Here is a 20,142-nt window from a genome sequence, read left to right as displayed (position 1 = left end):
CTCACAGAATTTTCCAGGCAAGAATACTGGAGTGGGTAGCCATTCTCTTCTCCAGGGGCTCTTTCCGATCCAGAGATAGAACCTGGGTTTCCCGCATTGCAGGTAAAGTCTTTGACCACCTGAGCCACTAGGAAAGACCTTTATTTCAGTTTACTTAACTTTAAAGAGTCACATGTGGCCATAGGCTACTCTGTTCAGACAGGGCTTATAGATTGTTTCATCCAGTGCCCACCCATCTTGAGGTTTTCCCTGAAGTCTCCAGCTAAGAGACTTCTCATCATATATTAATTACTGAGGACTGTGAAAGTGAAGTGGCTCAGTCTTGTCCGACTCCTTACAACCCCATTGACTGTAGCCTACCAGATTCCTCCATCTATGGGATTTTCCAGGCAAGAGTACTGGAGTGGGTTGCCATTTCCTTCTCCAGTGGATCTTCCCAACCCAGGGATTGAACCCATGTCTCCCACATTGTAGGCAGACACTTTACCATCTGAGCCACCAGGGAAGCCCACTGAGGACTGTAATTGGCCCTAGAAGAGGCATTGATCTGTCCTGCCGCACCATGTTTTTCTTTCTCTCACCCCTGACTCCACTCCTGATGTTAGAAATATATTGAGAGGAGAGATTGATTAGAAGCTTGCACTTACTAAAAGCTCAATGAGCATTTGTTGAATAAAGGCAGATAAAATTGCACCAACCATATATGTCTGAAGCCATTTCCTTCTCCAGGGAATCTTCCCGACCCAGAGATCGAACCCCAGTCTCCTGCATTGGAGGCAGATTCTTTACCATCTGAGCCACAAGAAAAACCCACTTTTGTACTGCGGAGGCATAGATATTACTGGGCAACATACATACCCACTGAGGTGCCTATGTTCAGAAGTGTCGCCAGTTGGATGGAAAGGCACATGTACTGGCTGTGTGAGAGAAACTGGGTCAGTAGATTAGGTGGGAGAGAATGACTAATCTATAAAGCGACCACAGGGTGTTAGCCTATTTTATTTGGCTTGGAGGCAAAAATAGTCGTGGAGCTCGGAAGTACTGATTTTTATTAAAGTAAATGAGGGGGCGTGGCCCCTCAGAGTACATTAACATTTCATGAAGAATTCTAGGATCAGTCCTGATGAAACAGTTATAAATTCATCCTGACCCACGCTTTTGCTCCAGAATTAGTTTGTAAAATGATGAACTCTCACTTCCTAAATTTTCTGCAGATGCTACCGTTGCTGGGGAAATGTCACTGTTAAAGAATAGAAAACTATTATTCCAAAGAGGACTGAAGACTGACTGAATCAGGTCTGGAACATTATTGAAATGGTAAGATAAACTCAAGCACTTTCTGATAAAAGAAAAATTCTTTTTAAAATGTGTGGTCCCTTCTGAATTATGGCCAAATGTCACCGTATCATTTTCGGTGAAATTTTATCTATTAATGGCGAGGAGATGGAATGAGGCTCTGAGCTCCTCCTGGGAGCCCCAGAGCTGAGGTTGCTCTCCCTTGAGATTGCTGGTAATGGAAGCAGCTGAAGCTGGAGGTCATTAACATTTTGAGAACACCGCAAACTGACACTGTGTAATATTATGACATTTCATCCCAAGACATTTAATCTCTTTTAATCAGTGTTTATGTTGGGGATACTTCACAGTTATTTGCTTTTGCATAAAAATGGAGCACTTTGGCATGTCATTAACATCAGACTGACTTACTTTTATTACTCATTGAAATTGTTTCTGAATCTCTCTTTCTTTCTCTATCCCTTCCCCTAGTCTTCTCTTCTCTTCTTCCTTCTATTCTCTTTTCCCATTTTTTCCTTCGCTTCCTTGTTTTTGGCTTTTGCTTTCACTGTGCTATTTTGGAAAGCCCTTCCAGTTTTTCCCTTTGCTGATATTCTCCCGGGATGTTGATGGGATGTTGATGTTGACCTGAAGTTCTCTGGCCACCTTCTTAGTAAACTTTGATTGTAGATTCTGGACAAAAACCCATCTCATCTCTCTGAAAAGTGCTCACGGTCCCCATATCATCTGTCTCTTCTGAATGTTACTCTGTGGATGACTTACCTGCTTATTTTTCCTCTTCCCCACTCTCCTCTCATTTGCTTCAGATATTGTTGTAAGTTTCTAGCATCTGTCTTCATGTCTCTAATTCTCTTTCCTCCTTGTAAGTAAGGTGATTTATCTTGCTTTAAAGCTACTTAAGCCTTTCTTCCCAACTCAAAACCATTTCATTAAATGCAAAACTGATCATTGTTGATTATTTTATATGAAAGAACAGATATATTCCTGACCATAAGCTAGTGGTTCCACATTTTAGTCCATGAACTTGGTGTAATTTTCTATATTTAAAACAAATGAACAGTTACATTGTACATGATAAATCTTTTCTTGTGCCAAGTAGTCAAGATCTAATCTCAGCTTGGAGAAGAGTTTCTAATCCTTGACATTGCTGACGTTTGGGGCTGGGTGATTCTTTGTTTGGGGGTGCTTTTCTGTGCATCGTAGCGTGTTCAACAGCATCTCTGACCTCTGCCTATCAGATTCCAGTAGCGCTTCCCAGTTGTGACCACAAAACAGGTCTCCAGATATTGCCAAATGTCTGCTATGGGGTGAGATAGTCCCACATGGAGAGCCCATGGGTTTAGTGGAGTGCCCTGTCCTTTCTGCAGAGTGATGTCTAAGAGATAGGTCAGAACTTAAGGCAGGATGGAGAAGGCCTTTCCTTGAAATCCCTCTTCATCCACCTAGACTCATAGGAGAGGTCCCTATTTCCACCCTGACTCTGGACCACTCTGCATCTACCATGAACTTCCAAATGGCTGTCAGAGCAGCCCTCTCGGCTCTGCTCTCAGGCACACAGCTCTTGCTGCATGATTGCAAAATGCTCTGTGAGGTGGCCTTAGGCCTGTTCTGGTGCCACTCTGGGGAGCCAGGCCGAGGGGTAAGACACAGGGATCTTGCTGGCTCCAGGTGCTTCCCTGGGACTGGGGGCCCACTTCTGTTGGATCTGTGATTCCAGGTTCCCTCTGGGGAGACGGTTCTATAGGACACAGGGCTCAGGAGCACACTGTCATCTAAACTCAGCTTCTGTTGTGACTCTGCTTATTCCCCACAGTCCTGGTCACCTTTTTGTAGTCTGAGGACAGGCTGGCCTGGCTCTCTGTCTGGCTTCCCAAAGATAATGTTTTATGGCTTAGAAGTTATATACTTCATAGTTATGCTTTTAACACCAAAAATTTTTCTCTGCTTCTCTGCTATATGATCTCTTCCCCGAGGCAATGAATTCTACTGAGTGAATGGATGAGGGGGTGGGGAACGATGAGAGAAAAAAGTTTTGGTTAAAATTTCAATTATTAAAAAAGAACTGTCACTTGTTTATTCTGGTGCTATATTTCCATAAGAATATAGATATTTGGAAAACTAGATAAAGAGTCATTTTACTCTCAGCCTATAGAAGGATGATTATGATTGTGGGGAACCAAGAGATTCCCAGGGAAACAAAGAGCTCAGGTGATGGTGGGTTCCTGAGCTGGGTGTCCGGTGCATAGGACTCTCATGATGGAATTGGGAATTTAAGATGACACAGTAGGATTTCATCTGGGCGTTGTGGTCTTGCTTTGCTTTAGTGGGCTGAGGGCTCCTTAGGAACCCTCTGCAGTTCTGGGCATCTGAGTCATTGCTCTTTGCAAGGCCTCTGCTCCACTCCTCACTCCTAACTCCTCACAGCATATTTGATAGCATTGGATTTCTTTCTTTTTTTTTTTTTAACTCAATACTCTGTGTTTGGAATATGATGGTTTTTCACTCAATACTCTGTTTTTAGAATATGATGGATCTAAAGCAATATCTCTCTTTTTTTAGTTTAAATTCCATTCCTCTGATTGCTAATGATTTTCATCACTGATTGTATATTTGGGTTTCTTTGACTCTGAATTGACTCAAATATCTTTTACTCATTTTTGAAATTTGAGATTTTTTATGCTTTCTTCATTTGCATGAGTTTCTTGTATATTCTAGATAATAATTTCCTTGTGGTTTTAGACATGGCCAAAATCATCTTTCTGCAACAGATTTTATGTTAGCTTGATTCACAGAAATTCTTAATTTGATGTGATTAAAGCTATTAACGATGATTTTGGAATTTTGTTTAAGAAGTTCTTCCCTAACCCTAGGGTACTTTATCTTCTGCCTTTATGGTTTATTTTGATTTATTTCTTTGATGAATCTGGACTTCATTCTTGTATGTATGAATTTTTCTCCACATGAACAGTATTCCTATCATCATTTACTAAACAGTCTGACCTGTGGCACCATCTTTATTATATAATAAACTCTGAAATGTGAGTCTATCTCACAGTCATCTTGATCTGTTGGTCAATTTTTCTATGTTTGTGTTAATACTATACAGTTTATATTATAAATGATGTTCTATTAATAGTAAGTCTTAGTAGCTGTTAGGCTGAGTGTCCATCCCATTTTCTTATCATGGTGATGTCTCGAGTTATAATTCAGGACTACTTGTAAGCATTCCTTTGGAGTCTAGGATTTCAACATATAAATTTGGGGAGAGATACAAACATTTAATCCATAGCATTGAATGATAGAGAGTCCAGGAATCAAGGGAAGCTCTTAAATGTTGCTGGTGAGAGTATACACAGATACAGCCGGTAAGAAAAACAAGTTGGTACTATTTTATGAAGTTTAACATGCACAGTCTACATAATATACCAATTCTATTCTTGCATGCATTATATATCACAAATAAATACCTGCTTATGTATCCAAAAGAGAGACAGATGAATATTTACACCAGTATCATAATAGCAACAAATTGGCGATATCACAATGTCCTTAGGAAAATGGATAAACAAATGATACAATATTCATAAAATGAAGCATTTTTTAACAGTGAAGTTGAACTACAACAACATGTGTCGCCATGGGTAAATATTAAAAAGTATTATTGAGTGTAAAAAGCAAGACTGAAAGGAATGAATATAAGATTTCTATTTTATGAACTTCAAAAGCTATGCAGAACTGACAGGTATTAAAAGAGAAGAGTGTGACTAACTGGAGAGGGTATGGAGAAAAGGGGTCCTCCCACACTGTTGGTAGGAACGTAAATTGGTGCAGCCACTATGGAAAACATTATGGAGGCTCCTCAAAAAACTAAAAGTAGAGTTTCTGGAGGATCTAACAATCCTATTCCTGGGCACATATCCAGAAAGAACTATAATTCAAAAAGATCCCTGCACCCCTATGTTCATAGCAGCACTATTTACAGTAGCCAAGACATGGAAACAAGCTAAAAATCCATTGGAAGAGGAATGGATAAAGAAGACATGGGGTGTGTGTGTGTGTGTGTGTGTATACACATGCAATGGAATATTACTCAGCCATAAACAATTAAATAACGCCATTTGTAGCTCCATGGATGAACCTGAGATTATCACACTAAGTGGAGTAAGTCAGAAAGAGAAAGGCAAATGCCATATGATACTATACCATATGGCATCACAAATACCATAGTAGATACCATATTCCACTTATATGTGAAATCTAAAATATGACTCAGATGAACTTATCTATGAAACAGAAACAGACTCATAGACATAGAGAACAGACTTGTGGTTGAAAGTGAGGTGGGGAGGAGGGTTGGAGTGGCATTTTGGGGTTAGCAAGTGCAACCTATTGCATATAGAATGGATAAACATAAAGATCCTATTGTACAGCACAGGGAACTATATTCAATGTCTTGTAGTAAGCCATAAGGGAAAAGAATAATAAACTAAAAGTTTATTGTTTTCTTTTGTATTTAATTTTAGTTTAATTTTGTTATCTGTTGACTCCACTTGATGGTAAGATCCATGCACCGATTATTTTCCATTTGGTTCCCCCTTCCACAACCATTTTCCATTTTCTTGGTTCTGCATTGTTCTCTCTGAGGCTAAAGACTATATCACTTTGAATCGTTTTCTCTCATATTTTCAGTTGTATTTGGCCAGTCGGAAACCCTGGTAAACTAGAGTGTGAGGAGAGGTATTGAAAAACTTTCCTTATCTTTGGGCAATATCTGTACCTCTGTGACTATTGTTTCTTCCAGGCATCTCTTCCTCTAAGTCTCAAAGTCTCATTGGCTTAATGTCATGTCCCACTTGCCCACTCAACATTAGATGTGGTAGTAGCGTCTCCCTCTTGCTGCTCAACTTTCCTTATCTATTCCCTAAACATTTCTTAATATAATCTAAGCAGCTCTTTCATGAAAACAATTTGATTGGTATCATATAGGGTTGGCTTCCCTGATGGTTCAGATGGTAAAGAAACTGCCTGCAAGACAGGAGACCTGGGTTCGATTCCTGGGTTGGGAAGGTCCCCTGGAGAACGAAATGGCAACCCATTCCAGCATTCTTGCCTGAAAAATCTCAGGGACCAAGGAGCCTGGCAAGCTACAGCCCGTGGGGTCACAAAATGTTGGACATGATTGAGCCACTTTCACTCATATGTGGTTAAGTGTTTTTTTTTTTTTTCCTGCTGGAATCTTGTTATACACTTGATCTGCCTCAGTTACTGCTGTTTCCCCAACATTGAGAATAATACCTAATCTCACAGTAGTAACTAAAAAAAAAATTTTTAAGAGCACAGATAGAAAATATATACTCATAGTACTTTAGAATTTTAAAGGACTTTAATGTTAAAGAATTTTAAAGGACTTTAAAGGACATATGATCCAACTTTTCCTGCTATAGATGTGGAAATGAAGCCTCAAAGAAACCAAGTTCACTGAGGAGGAAGTCTAGGCTCTCAGCACAGCTCTAGGTGCTGATAGATGGACATGAGTAACACAGCACAGGCAGTTACCGCGTGATTGTGTACCACCAACAGTAGCAGATTAGGTCAGGCTGGAAAACAGACTGTTGTATTATGGATCCATCTATTGGCTAGTAGCAGCCCATGAGAAATCTGGCATGAGAACTCTGCCCAAACAAAATGATGACTGAAGAATACTCATCTGATTCTCTCCGTTGGAGAATTTGAGTGCAAAATACAAAGAGAGTATTCCAGTTGGTGATGAAAGCTGATACTGGAAAAGACACGAAAGTCAGGTAACAGAGATGGCAGTGGCTGAAAGACAGACTCAATATGCAGAGGTTGTGAATGCATTCAAGTTCAGAGTGCAGATGTCATGACTAAGCAGAAACTAAAAGATACCCAGCAGTAGAGCTAGAGAGAGGAGCTGAGTCATAATATTGGCAAGAGATTGTCTAACTAAAGAATGACAAGTTAATGTTGGTAAAATGACTTTGGATCCTAAATCATCTTCTAATTCTCAAACTCTATTCCTCTCCTTTGAGGTACAGAATATATCTGTTACTAGGTTAGCAAAAATTCCCTTAGTTCTTTTTTCCATATTTATTTTTACAACAAACCCTCATTATCTGAAGTTCTAGCTAATACAAAAAGGTGGAAAAACCAAAGCTCAGCTCCGACCTTGTCATTTTCCCCACCACATCAATCAAGTTATCAATCAAATTTTAATCTTATTTATGATTCCTTTCTATTCCAGCCTCGTTTAGAGAACGTTTAAAAACCTATTCTCTGATGACCTAGAGGATGGGGGAGGATGGGAGGGAGGCTCAAGAGGAGGAAACAAATGTATACATACGGCTGATTCATGTTGTTTTACAGCAGAAACTAACACAACATTGTAAAGCAGTTATATTCCAATAAAAAACCATATTCTTTGATAGTTTTACCATACCATTATTTCATTCTAATATTTATTTTCTTTTATATTTTCTGCGTGGGTTTTGGAAAATATTGACAGCAAACAGAATTTGAGTAACCTCAAATTCCTCCACATCCATGATATATATATATCACGAATATATATATATATATTATCTGTGGTAAAGTTTTCTTTTCCTGCCAGAATCTTGTTATACACTCAGTCACTGCTGTTTCCCCAACATCAAGAATAATACCTAACCTTACAGTAGTAATTAAAAAAATGTTTTTAAGGAGAACAAATATAAAAGATATGCTCATAGTGTAAGGGGAAGCATGCTAATTAAAACCGCCCACCCTGGCCAGGCACTATAGTAACCATTTGCATGAGTTGTTTTACTCCAGGAGGTCCTGGTAAGGAACAGGGAACTAATAAGCCTCCACCAATCAGAAGAGTTTGGGAAAGGTCAAAAGGAGACACCACCTGTCTGACCACCTCCCAGAATCCTTCTCTCTGGCATCCATCTTGGCTGAATAAGGCATGCACCACCAGGAAGGACTGAGTCAGAATGATTGGCTAAAGACAACCCGGAAACTAATCCCATCACCGTAAAACCCAAGACTGTAAGCCATGTGACAGAGCAGTTCTCCAGGGTTCCCTTTCCCTACTGCTCTCCACCCGGGTGCCTTTTCCCAATAAAATCTCTTGCTTTGTCAGCACGTGTGTCTCCTCGGACAATTCATTTCCGAGTGTTAGACAAGAGCCCAGTTTCGGGCCCTGGAAGGGGTCCCCCTTCCAATAAAAAAAAGTGCCAGAGATTTTGAAAGGACTTTAGTAGGCATGTGATCCAACTCTTCTGCTTATAGTTGTGAAAACTGGCTTTGAAGAAGCCAATTTCACTGGAGAGGATATTTATGTATCTATACAGATGATCTAAGTTTTAAGTGAAGAAATAGAAAAATATCAATGTCTATGAGATGACAGTGAGGAAGATTGCATGAAAAATCAATTATTTCATTCTTTCAAAATTTTAATCTCTAGTACCCAAAATCCCAAGCAGAATTGTTCTGAGAATAGAATTTCAGGTGGAAAGGAAGGAACAGGATAGAGCATGAAGTGATAATGCATGAAGCAGAGAGGACTCAGAAGGTAGCACCATTAGGACTGTATACAGAGCAGCTTAGCACAGAGAAATGCATTCTTTTGGGCAGATTCATGAAAGGGTGATTAGTATGAGTGAAATGTAGAAGTGTCATTTATCTTGATTGTCCCAAAGCCCTTGACAGAATATTTTCCTGAAGACTCTTTCACAAAAAGTGAACTCAAATTGCCTTGAAAATTCGCTGATGAGTCAAAAAAAAAAAAAAAAGATAAATAGCAAATGTATCTAGTTTTAGGGAAGTAGCTGAAAATGACAAAGAATTTATATCATTTTTTGTGTGTGTCTTTTCACTTTTTCAAAAGTTACCTGAATGTAGTTTTAAAAATAGGTGATGAGTTAAACTTATAGTGTGTTAGATTTCCTGAGTCAGTGGCCATATATTCTGAACCAGAATGAGGAATGGTTTACATTGCTTCTGGGTGCAAGATGTGGTAAGATGCCATTTGAAGTGAAGAGAAATGAAATTTGCTCAGTCGTGTCCGACTCTTTGCAACCCCATGGACTAAATAGTCCTTGGAATTCTCCAGGCCAGAATACTGGAATGGATAGCCTTTTCCTTCTCCAGGAGATCTTCCTAACCCAGGGATCAAACCAGGTCTCCCACATTACAGGCAGATTCTTTACCAGCTGAGCCACCAGGGAAGCCCTATTAGAATTTCTGGCATGTCGTTTACTGCATACAGGAAAGTGAAAGTGATAGTCACTCAGTTGTGCCTGACTTTTTGCCACCCCACGGACTGTAGCTCACCAGGCTCCTCTGTCCATGGGATTCTCCAGGCAAGAATACTGGAGTGGATTGCCATTTCTTTCTCCGGGGATCTTCCAGACTCAGGGATGGAACCCGGGTCTCCTGCATTGCAAACAAATTCTTTCCTGTCTAAGCCACCAACACTATTGGACATACTGTATACAGAAATTTCAGGACAAACTCTTAAAGATAATTCTAGAAAATTCTGGACCATATGTTATCAAGCAGTGGGATTTGTGATTCCTAATATCAAGGAGCTTAGAATCCAGGATAAGGAAGTTGAAATGTGCTCACCACATTTTAAACATGATAACACAATTTCAGAAACCTGGAAATAACTGAACATATTAGCATCATTTCTAATTTTCTTTTTCTTCCCATTCTAACCCTTTCTTTTCCTTCCCATTCTAACCCTTTCTTTTCCTTGTAATCTGAGACAGTTTACAATGTAAACTGGATCATGTCATTAATCTTAAAATCCTTCCAGGACCTTCCATCGTACGAAAATAATTCAGAAATTGTTAGTCATTGTATTTTCTGCTTGTTCCTACTTAGACAGTGGTAGGAATGTAATGAAAATTCCTATCAGTAAAAAAGGTTAATGTGGCTGATGTAGAAAACAGACTCTAAAATATCAGATATTTTAGTGCTGGAGTCTGATTGATTCACCAAAATCAAGGATACATTTCATTTTGACCATGTTATAACCACTCTAAAAGGTTATGCCAGTTGTGATCTGCATAACTTCAGGGGTGTGGACTGAAAGAAAAATGCACAATGTAAGAGCTGTGAGTTAAGTTTTATTCAGGGTCTTACTGAGGACTGAAGCCCAGATGACAACCACTCAGTTGAGGAAGCTGTTCTGAAAAGTAGAGAGAGACGCCAGTTGATATTTGATTTTTTGGTTAGGGAATGCGTACCCTCAAGTGCTTGTTGTTTGCTGTTTGGTCATTCAGTCATGTCTGATTCTTGTGACTCCATGGACTGCAGCTCGCCGGACTCCTCTGTCCGTGGGATTATTCAGGTAAGAATACTGGAGTAGGTTGCCATTTCCTGCTCCAGGGGATCTTCCCGACCACTGGATCGAACCCACATCTCCTGCAAGTCTCCTGCATTGCAGGCGGATTCTTTACCATTGAGCCACTGGGGAAGCCTGCCGTCAAGTGTACATCTTGGTAAAAGATTACTGCTAGTCAAGAAGCGATATCTCAATTTAATGATCTTAGAGCTTTTTCATGTAGGAGAAGATGCAATAATTAGGGCTCATTAAAATCCTTTCTGAGATAAACATCCATCCAAGGGGGCTGCTGGTCCAAAGCACAGAGTGCCTCATCCTGTTATCTTCAGTTTTTTTTTTTTTTTTTTCAGAGTGCACTGCTGGTCAGGACTGCAGCAGGTTGCAACTTTAATCCTTACAGAACTGAGTAGTAAACAAAAATGCTCTCTTCTTTGTTTATACCCGTGTCCAAACCTTTGTGACCCTATGGACCATAGTCCGCCAGGCTCTTCTGTCTGTGGGAATCTCCAGGCAAGAATACTGAAGTGGGTTTCCATGCCCCGCTCCAGGGGATCTTCCCTACCCAAGGATTGAACCTGTGTCTCTTACGTCTCCTGCACCAGCAGGCAGATTCTTTACCACTAGCACCAGCTGGGAAGCCCTGTGTTTACAATTCTACAGTGGGTACAAAGGGACCTGAGAACTTCTCCTATTGTAAGAGGTCTATGAGTTTTTGGGCCTTGAAAGTGGTTTCTTAACTTTACTTATGTTTCTATTCCCCAAAGTGTCTATTATTTTACCTGAGGCTGAATTGGGAATTAATTCATATTTATTTATTTAGTGGAATTTTAAAATAATTGTATGTGTTCTTATAATATTTGTTCTCATTTTGAATTACTTTCAGTTTGCAAACTACTATTTTAATACTGCATAATTGGTCAGTTTATTTTAAAAAGTCAAAACAGAATCATAAAAACAATTCCTAAATACATTAAAAAATGTTAAATTTTAAGACATGAAGTGTATATGCATTCAACAATTTTTGAGATAGTACTCAGGCCTATTCTTTGGCCATTTAGACTCTATTCTTCCTCTATTCTTCATGTCCATTGATAAAAGTTCTGATTTATTGTATTGCATTAGTCATAAGGTATGATCCTAAATTTCCATATTCATTTTTCAGAGAATTTTTTAACTTTCGAAAGTATTTATTTATTTATTTGGCTATACCAGATCTTAGTTGTGGCACATAAGATCTTTAGTTGCAGCATGAGAACTCTTAGTTAAAGCATGTGGGGTCTAGTTCCCTGACCAGGGATGGAACCTGGGTACCTTTCATTGGTAGCGCAGAGTCTTAGCCACTGGACTACCAGGGAAGTCCTCCATATTCTTGAAAGTATATTAAGTGAGATACTTCTGATACAATACTGGCTCAGAATCCTTTAGGATTTATTATCTTCTTCCCTCTTAACTTTATACAATTATCTTGTCCACAACTCATTTCATAGTGAATTTTTAAATTGATAATTGCCTATTTTTGAATTGTTTTAAGACATTCAACCTCATGTTCATGGAAACAATTCTATTTCTCCCACTTACAATTTTAGTTTATTCAGATATTAGTAAGTTTAAGTACATAGCAATAATTATAATTATCAGTAAAACCCACCTAAAGAGTTTGGGAATAGACATCGACTCTTAGCATATCACTCAAATATGGAAAAAGAATGTCAGCGTTCAAAAGGTGTATTCATGAGCATTCATCTTGTAGCAGAAAGCTGTGGATAAACAGAATCTGTTAACCTGAGGTCAGTTTGGAGAACTTCTATTGCTTTGTAATCACATTACAATTACATGATTAACACGGATGTCTAAATAATGGAGTCTAAAAGAGTAAACACAACATATCCTAAAATGCCTGAATATTTTGGTTACAAAAACCTTGACACTCTGGACAACACACTGGACTAATTTGAGGTTTGACTATGGTTTTAAGATGAAGGAGTGTAGCTATTAAATTTGGAATCAAGATCCTCTGTACACTATTCATTTAAGAAAGTGTTGACTTAAAAAATGGTGACTAAAGATGGTTTTCAAGAGCAAGGGAAGTGTGAACTTCAAATATACTTGTGAAATTCACCATCATTTACACTTTGATGCTAATGGTGTTGATGAAAATAACTTTGCACATAGCACATTTAAAAGGGTTTTCAGGAACATTATCTCATCGAGCCTCTTACCTTGTGAGCTCAGAACTGTAAGTACAGTCATTCTCCTAGTTTCTGAGATGAGGGAGCTGAGGCACAAGAAAATTAAGTGATTTGTCATAGGCCTTACAATATTTTTTTTTCTTTTTTTTAAAAATTTTATTATTAATACACAATTGTAATTCAAATCGTGTCACTTCAGTTTTTGTTCTTCCTGGCTAAAGCTTGTTTAGTAAATCGTCTCGAGTAGAGTAGATTGTCTTTCTGCAATAGGAAAACAATAAATTATTATTATTGTTTCCTTAACTCCATTATCTAATGCTCACTACCCTAAAAGTGCATTTCTCCATATAGCTTTCTCTTCCCTATCAGACTGAACTACGCGAGAACAGTGACCTTCTCCTCTTTGAATGCCAGTCCTTCTTATCTAGTATGAGTCTGGGGACATTAATTTGGCTGAGCTGAATTCTAAGAGCGCTTTATCCATTTTAGAAATAAGAATACATTTTAGGAACATGTATTATTTCTAAGCAAAATTTTACGTTTTGTATAAATGGGAGAAAGGAAAATCTTGGAGATTTGAGGAGGAAGAATATTTCAGAGATTTTTGAAGAGAATCTCAGGATGTGGTAAGTAATGTTATCCTCCTCACACTCTTCATCCTTATGTTTACTAGTTAAATCTATGGTTTTTCTGGCTTTAATTCACCATTTTATTGTTTATTTTTTATTAATTTCCTCCTGCTTTCTTTGTGCATGCTTTTTAATTGACATGTAATTGATTTACAATATCGTGTGAGTTTCAGATGTACGACATATTGATTTGATCATTTAAACTTTACAAAATGATCTCCACAATCTACTTACCATCTGTTGCCATACAAATTATTGCAATATTATTGACTGTATTTCCTATGCTGTACATTACATGCTGTGACATTTATTTTATAAGCCGAAGTTTGTATCCCATAATTCCCTTCACCTATTTCTCCCATCTTCCCCATTCTCTTCCTGTCTGGCACCACCAGGTGTTCCCTGTATCTATTCAGTCAACCTCTGTTTTGTTATGTTTCTTCATGAACTGTTTCTGCTTGTTTGTTGTTTCAGATTCTACATATAAGTGATCACATAGAGTATTTGTCTTCTTCTGTCTGATTTATTTCACTCAGCATAATCCTGTCTATGTCCACCCACATTGTCACAAACAGTAAGATTTCATTCTTTTCTGTGGGTGTTATTCCCTTGTATGAAGACACTACATTTTCTTTATCCACTCATCTATGGATGGACACTTAAGTTGTTTCCACAGCTTGGCTGTTTTACATAATGCTGCTATGAATGTTGGACAGTGTAATTATTTTTGAATTAATGTTTTTATTTCTTTGAAAAAATACCCAAAGTGGAATTACTGGATCATGTAGTCATTCTATTTTTAACTTTTTGAGGAAATTTGGTACTGATTCTGTAGAGGCAGTATCAATTTACATTCCCACCAACATTGTACTAAGTTTTATTTTTCTCTGCATACTTGCCAACATTTGTTATTTCTTGTCTTTTTGATAGTAGCCACCCTAAGAGGTGTGAGATGATATCTTTGTGGTTTTGATTTGCATTTCCTTGATGATTTCTGTATATTAATTTTATATCCTGTGAATTTACTGAATTAATTTATTACTTCTAACAGGTTTTTAGTGGCATCTTTAGAGTTTTCTATACATATTATCATGTATTCTGACAGTTTTATTTATTCCTTTCCAGTTTGGATTACTATTAATTCTTTTTCTTATAAGATTGCTGTGTTTCTAACACTCCCAATACTGTGTTGAATAAAAACAGTGGAAGTGGGCATCCTTGTCTTCTTCTTGATATTAGGGGAAAAACTTTTAGCTTTTCATTCTTAAGTATGATGTTAGCTGTAGACTTGTCTTGTATGACTTTTAATATGTTGAGGTATGTCTTCTCTATACTCATTTGTTTAGAGTTTTTATCATAAATAGACATTGAATCTTGTCAAGTGCTTTTTCTGCATCTTTTGAAATGATCATATAATTTTTATCCTTCATTTTGTTAATGTGGTGTATCATATAGACTTATTTGTGGATGTTGAGCCATCCTTGTACCATAAGAATAAATTCCTCTTGGCTATGGTATATAATCTTTTAATGTATTGTTAGAATCTGTTTGCTAGTATTTGAGGATATTTTGCATCTATGTTCATCAGGAATCAGTTCAGTTCAGTTCAGTTCAGTCGCTCAGCTGTAGCCAACTCTTTGCTACCCCATGCTGCATGGACTGCAGCATGCCAGGCCTCCCTGTCCCTAACCAACTCCCGGAGTTTACTCAAACTCGTGTCCACTGGGTCAGTGATGCCATCCAACCATCTCATCCTCTGTCATCCCCTTCTCCTCCCGCCTTCAATCTTTCCCAGCATCAGGGTCTTTTCTAATGAGTCAGCTCTTCACATCAGGTGGCCAAAGTATTGGAGTTTCGACTTTAGCATCAGTCCTTCCAATGAATATTCAGGACTGATCTCCTTTAGGATGGACTGATTGGATCTCCTTGCAGTCCAGGATACTCTCAAGAGTCTACTCCAACACCATAGTTCAAAAGCATCAATTCTTCAGTGCTCAGCTGTCTTTGTAGTCCAACTCTCACATCCATACATGACCACTAGAAAAACCATAGCATTGACTAGCCAGACCTTTGTTCTTCCTTCATCAGGAATATTGGTCTGTAATTTTGTTTTTTGTGATGTCTTTGGTTAGTACCAGGGTAATACTGATCACATAAAATGAGTTTGGAAATGCTTCTTCCTTTTCTATTATTTTGAAAAGTTTAAGAAGTATTGTTATTAATTTTTATCTCATTGTTTAGTAGAATTCACCAGTAAAGCTGTTTAGTCCTGGACTTTTGTTTGTTGAAAGTTTTTTGATTACTGATTCTATCTCCTTACTAGTAATTGATCTGTTAGTTTCCAGGTATTTATATATTTCTTTTAGGTTGTCCTATTTATTTTGTATATAATTGTTAGTAGTAATCTCATGATTCTTTGTATTTTTGCTATATCGGTAATTCTTTATCATTTCTGCTTATATTTATTTGGGCCAAAACTCTTTCTTGATGAATCTTATTAAAAGTTTATCAGTTTTCTTTGTTCAATGAACCAGCTCTTAGGTCCATTGATCATTTTTATTGTTTTGGGTTTGCTTGTTCTGGTCTCTATTTCATCTCTGATCCTTATTATTTTATTCCTTCTACTAACTTTGGGCTTTGCCTGTCCTTTTTCTATGCCTTTAGGTGTAAAACTAGATTGTTTACCTTTTTCTTTTTTATTAGGTAGGCTTATATTGCTGCGAGCTTTCCTCTTCCAACTGCTTTTGCTGCTTCCCATAGGTTTTGGAAAGTTATATTTTCATTTTCATTCATTTCAAAGTATTTTTTAATTTCTTCTTTGAAGCCACTGTTGACCCACTTGTTATTTATTTCCTGCCAAGGAGCATACAACAATTATTGATTCACTTTCTTTATGGTGAACTAATCACATTAATGAAAGGGTGCTTGGGAAGACTGTCACATGGTCTGTGGACTTTCTGTTTTGGAAAGTGTATATATTTTCTCCACCATAAATAGCTGCCCTTGTTATTGTTGGTTGGGAGCTGTGAACATGGCAGAATTTAATTAGTCTCTCTCCCTTGGCTCATTCTCATTTCCATACTTTACTCCTTCAATCGTTATTTTGAGAACAATACAATCTATCACAATGCTATTTTTCAGATAAGGAAACTAAGGCATAAAGTAGTCTAGCAAGTCAGTCATTCAGCTTGAACTTTAGCAATGGGAGGTGAACAGAAGTAACCCAACTGTATGCCTTGGGCTTTTTATCACTATGCTATACTTTCTTCATAGTAATATTTATCGAATGCTGGTAATACAAAGCCTTGAGCTGGCAGGACATCATAATATGACTTCAGGAAAAGCATGGAATTTTTAGATCTACAGTTAATACATAAGCCTCATTTAGCGGATCTCTCAGTTTATATGCTTGCTGACATCTCTCCCTACCCCCTCTCATAGAAGTGCAAATGGACATTGTAATAGCCAAAAGGCATTCAGCCAGAGACAGCAGAAGGAGAATAGAGATATGAACCATCCACAAATAAGATTATCAACTTCTAGATAATTGAAAACTGATTAAATAGTGTCATGATTTCTTTGTTCATTTTCTAGGAGATATATCCAAGACCTTCTAGGAATAATCTAATATAGGTTAGCTGTTTTGTGAGTTTTGTCAATGGCCTACTCTTTTAGGCTTATCCTGCTAAAGATATGGTTAAAAGAAAGCCATTCATTGTTCAAACACTCTCTTCAGTTCTTTTTTTCCTAGCTGAAGTTGATATTTTTCCAGGATACAAAGAGCATTGTGATTCATTTGGCTCAGGGGAGCAAACAGCAGTTTCCTATAACTACTCAGTCAAAGGTCAGTTGCTAGGATTTTGCTATTCATCCTCATGGAGCAAGGTATCAATATTTTTCTTTTGCTTTTCTTTAAGCTTGACACCAACATGAGGCAGTTTAAGTTCCCTCTGCTGTTTGCAGTGATTGATTTCTGAAGCAGGGGAAACATTTTTTCACTGCATGAAAATTTGAGTCTACTAAGACTTGCAGGGGGCACAAAGCATTTATATTCAGGTTTGTTTCAAAGAGACTTGGGGAAAAAAAAAACCCTACCCAATCAGTTATGAAAATGCAATTTAATACCCACCGACTACCATGGATGGCAGATACAGAGCACCTGACCCCTACCTTCCTGCATCTAAACCTGATAAGGTTCATTGGTCAGGTTCTCGTAACTATCCTGTGCTCATATCCAGGCTTTTAATTCTTTTCAGTATTTCATAGGCTAATAGCACATTCCATAAAGCTAAGATCAAATAATCCAGTGGTGCAAGTAAGCAAGTATACAAAAACCTATTTGACAACCCTTCATAAAGCAACAAACCACCCAGGCAGCCTTTAAATTCTTAACTTTTCTTGTTGCATGTATGAGAGCTTTTAACCATTTTGGATTTTGCCATATTGTTTAGCTCATTCCCTTATTACACAAATGTGTGTTCAGTTGCTCAGTCGTGACCGACTCTTTGTAATCCCGATGGAGTGTAGCCCACCAGGCTCCCCTGTCCATGGGATTTCCCAGGCACGAATACTGGAGTGGGTTGCCATTTCCTTCTCCAGGGGATCTTCCTGACTCAGGGATCAGACCTGCATCTCTTGCTTCTCCTACACTGGCAGGGGGGTTCCTTACCACTGTGCCACCTGAGAAGCCCATTACACAAGTAAGAAAACTTAAACAATAGTCGTAATTATACTTGTCATCAATACTGAATAGGAGTACAGTACAGGATATCTTGATCTGTTTTGAACTTGGCTTCCTGATTTCAGTTAAAGCACAGTCTGGTTTCTTTTATATCATTTAGATTTATTTTAGTCTCCTGGTCCTCCTCTTCTACTATGGAGACACTATTATAAGATTAACTTATGTTTATAAGAATTAAAATGTTCTAAGCATTTTACATCATTTCATTTAGTACCCCCAAGAACCATAACAGGAATTTATAATAATTCTGTTTCAGAAATAAGGAAACTGAGGTTGAACTAGAAAGTTGTGAAACCTCTGTAAGAAACTGTGACTTGACTCGGGGACCCATCTTCCTTTCAGTACTCTCTCCCTCAAAATTACCAAGGATGCTTCAATTTATATATTAAAAAAGTCTTTATTCAAGTAAAGGTTTGGGAAGGATAGCCATAAAAACACCATAAGCAGTTTCATTTTAACATTTTTCATATGAGTTCATATTTAGTTCTTGTAAGCTTTTCTTGCTTAAGTCTTGTTCTGTGCATGGTCTACTGCTATGGAGCATGACATGAAAGAAATGAGTCAATATTCAAAACCCCATAATTCTAATACTAATGTAGATATCAAATCCAGATAATAAAAGTCCACATGTTTTCAGAAAGGAGAAAAAAGAGGCAAAGTTTATGTAAAGAGGATTCAAGAAACTTGCCCAAACTCCAAAAGCAGAAGGGAGTAACTATTAGCTTTGTTGTTGCTGTTGTTAAGTCGCTTCAGTCGTGTCCGACTCTGTGTGACCCCATAGACGGCAGCCCACCAGGCTCCCCCGTCCCTGGGATTCTCCAGGCAAGAACACTGGAGTGGGGTGCCATTGCCTTCTCCGACTATTAGCTTTAACAAAAGATAAAAATTTGAACAGTTCATAAATTCTAAGTCTAATCTATACCTTTCCCAGGAAACACATAGATTCTCTTTCCAGTGAGTAACTAGCAGTGTGTGGATTACTCGCTGCTTATGTATCTTTTTCCCATTGTTTTATTTCTTTGGGCTAGGAAATTTATAATTATTTGGAGGTCTTCCATATAACGATATATGAGCTAGAAACTAGATGTGACATCTGAAATAGATGGTAAATAGACAGAAAAGGAAAAACAATTAACATTAGTAGCAAGTGAAGAAAAAACATACAAAAAATCTCAGGACTTTGAGAAGGATGAAAAAAATGCAATAGCTTCATGTCCCCAAACTCAAAGAAGGAAACCATTTTAAGAAGATTACCAGAGTCATATGCTATGTACAGTTCAAAAATAGTAAGAACTGAAGAAGGGCCATGGTTTGGATGGTTAGGAGGTCAATAATCTCTTTTAATAATGCTAGTTTAGTATTCATTGATAGGGACAAAACTGGGTTTGAAAAGTTAAGGAGAGAGAGGTGAAAGTGTTATACCATCTGAGCTGTGGTTATGTTGGTTCTATTATTTCATCATCCTGATATTCTTTCCCAATGATCCAACCTAAGGTCTGATCCAAAATTGATTTAGGTACATATATGGTTGTGCTGTGTGCTGTGCTGTGCTTAGTTGCTCAGTCATGTCCGACTCTTTGTGACCCCGTGGACTGTAGCCCACCAGGCTCCTCTGTCCATGGGAATTCTCCAGGCAAGAATACTGGAGTAGGTTGCTATGTTCTCCTCCAGGGCATCTTCCTGGCCCAGGAATCAAACCAGGGTCTCATGCATTGCAGGTAAATTCTTTACCAGCTGAGCTACCAGGGAAGCCCACACATGTGGTTACTGACAGTCAAATGATTGAAAGCGAATTATAGAACGGCCTATTCTAACAAAAGCCTAATTTTCCTCCCCCGAAGCTGGAAAGATTGCATTATTAGGATCATTCTGAACAGAGGATTTATTACACGAGGTACAAATATCACTGGGTATGCTGGCTAAATAACCTTATTT

General features: G+C 38.0%; 2 long non-coding RNA genes across 2 annotated transcripts in view; both read left to right on the top strand.

Moving 5' to 3' along the window:
* LOC129620121 (uncharacterized) overlaps nucleotides 1-20,142 on the top strand; it is a 255,079-nt gene that overhangs the window by 157,333 nt on the left and 77,604 nt on the right. The gene's annotated exons all lie outside the window — the stretch shown is intronic.
* The window catches only part of LOC129620123 (uncharacterized), a 139,119-nt gene that overhangs the window by 62,339 nt on the left and 56,638 nt on the right, over nucleotides 1-20,142 (top strand). The window contains exon 3 of the long non-coding RNA XR_008698393.1: nucleotides 1,215-1,317. This is a non-coding gene — a long non-coding RNA (uncharacterized LOC129620123). The remainder of the gene's footprint in view (nucleotides 1-1,214; nucleotides 1,318-20,142) is intronic.

Source organism: Bubalus kerabau, chromosome 9 (assembly GCF_029407905.1).
Source record: "Bubalus kerabau isolate K-KA32 ecotype Philippines breed swamp buffalo chromosome 9, PCC_UOA_SB_1v2, whole genome shotgun sequence".
In the NCBI taxonomy this organism is placed as follows: Eukaryota; Metazoa; Chordata; class Mammalia; order Artiodactyla; family Bovidae; genus Bubalus; species Bubalus kerabau.
Note: the sequence above shows the minus strand (reverse complement) of the source record. Positions and strands in the feature narration are given on the sequence as shown.